Here is a 530-nt window from a genome sequence, read left to right as displayed (position 1 = left end):
TTTTATGCCAGTTCCAGCGTTAAACGCTGGAATTTCTGAGGCTGTTTTGCCACGCCAGTTTGGGCCATCAAAGCTCGGGCAAAGTATGGACTATCATATATTGCTGGAAAGCCCAGGATGTCTACTTTCCAACGCAGTTGAGAGCGCACCAATTGGGCTTCTGTAGCTCCAAAAAATCCACTTCGAGTGCAGGGAGGTCAGAATCCAATAGCATATGCGGTCCTTTTCAGCCTCTGAATCAGATTTTTGCTTAGGTCCCTCAATTTCAGCCAGAAAATACCTGAAATCACAGAAAAACACACAAACTCATTGTAAAGTCCAGAAAAGTGAATTTTAACTAAAAACTAATAAAAATATACTAAAAACTAACTAAAACATACTAAAAATATACTAAAAACAATGCCAAAAAGCGTATAAATTATCCGCTCATCACAACACCAAACTTAAATTGTTGCTTGTTGATGAGAGAAATTTTGTGTGGTCTAGAAAATTGTGGATAAATCCTCGTTGCAAGTATAGTTTCTAAACCT

The sequence above is a fragment of the Arachis duranensis genome, chromosome 3 (assembly GCF_000817695.3).
Source record: "Arachis duranensis cultivar V14167 chromosome 3, aradu.V14167.gnm2.J7QH, whole genome shotgun sequence".
Taxonomy (NCBI): domain Eukaryota; kingdom Viridiplantae; phylum Streptophyta; class Magnoliopsida; order Fabales; family Fabaceae; genus Arachis; species Arachis duranensis.
Note: the sequence above shows the minus strand (reverse complement) of the source record.